This window comes from Chiloscyllium plagiosum, unplaced genomic scaffold (genome assembly GCF_004010195.1).
Source record: "Chiloscyllium plagiosum isolate BGI_BamShark_2017 unplaced genomic scaffold, ASM401019v2 scaf_9836, whole genome shotgun sequence".
NCBI lineage: Eukaryota > Metazoa > Chordata > Chondrichthyes > Orectolobiformes > Hemiscylliidae > Chiloscyllium > Chiloscyllium plagiosum.
This window is the reverse complement of record NW_025209745.1, coordinates 16,567-17,367: the sequence shown is the minus strand read 5'-3', so window position 1 is coordinate 17,367 and position 801 is coordinate 16,567. Positions and strand designations below refer to the sequence as shown.

Below are 801 nucleotides of genomic sequence, written 5' to 3'. Positions count from 1 at the left end.
AACTGTGGGAGCACAAGGGAGATCCTGATCCCCCTCCAGAGGAAGGAGAGACCTTGGCCCTGAAGCTGGTAGGATGTTGACCCTCTAGATGTTGGGGCTCTCTCCTCACTCCCACTCCCCCTCCCTGACTGGGATGTTGATCTTGCAGAGAGGGAAGCTGGATTGAAGTGGGAGGGGGAGGCCTCACTTGGCCCCCTGATCATTCTGGATACTGAGCTGAACAACCTGCCAACTCAGCCCCTGACTGAGGGTGACGGAAGGATGCAGGATAGGTCTCCAAGGGGTGAGTTGGCTGCCTGCTAGTATCCCTTTCTGTCCCTGTTTTCCCTCAGTAACCAGTGGTTTCTCCTTGTTTTGTAGGTGTGGAGTCAGAGCTGGTTGTGATGGTGGTCCTGACTGTGACAGCTGTCTGTCTGATCTTTGCTTCATTGCTGACCTTGTTCCTGTCCAGGAGACACAAGCAAACACCCATCAACTGGTGATTGGAATAGTCAATAAAGCAGTGATTCATGGTGTCTTCTGTCTGGACCTGGTTTGTTTCTGCATCCTTCTTTAATTTAAACTATTCCTGGGTACAATCTCTAGGTTTAGCCTCTCCAATCCGTGAACTGAGTTTCCTGAATGATTTGGTTCTGGCAGATATTTGCTGCTTCCAGTGAGTAGTTTAGACCACCTTGGATGTATTTGATGTATCACTAACACCATCCCTCCTAACATTTGTATTCCCAGCTACTTTTCACCCTGATCCAAACCCTTCCCCCTGGATACCCCTCCCACATTCCTGATGCCAAGCTTATGCTT

General features: G+C 49.8%; 1 long non-coding RNA gene across 1 annotated transcript; it reads left to right on the top strand.

Moving 5' to 3' along the window:
• Nucleotides 1–515, top strand: LOC122546822. Its single transcript, XR_006310816.1, has 3 exons — nucleotides 1–68; nucleotides 149–283; nucleotides 361–515. It is a non-coding gene; the product is annotated as an uncharacterized LOC122546822 (long non-coding RNA).
• The last annotated feature ends 286 nt before the right edge of the window (nucleotides 516–801 follow it).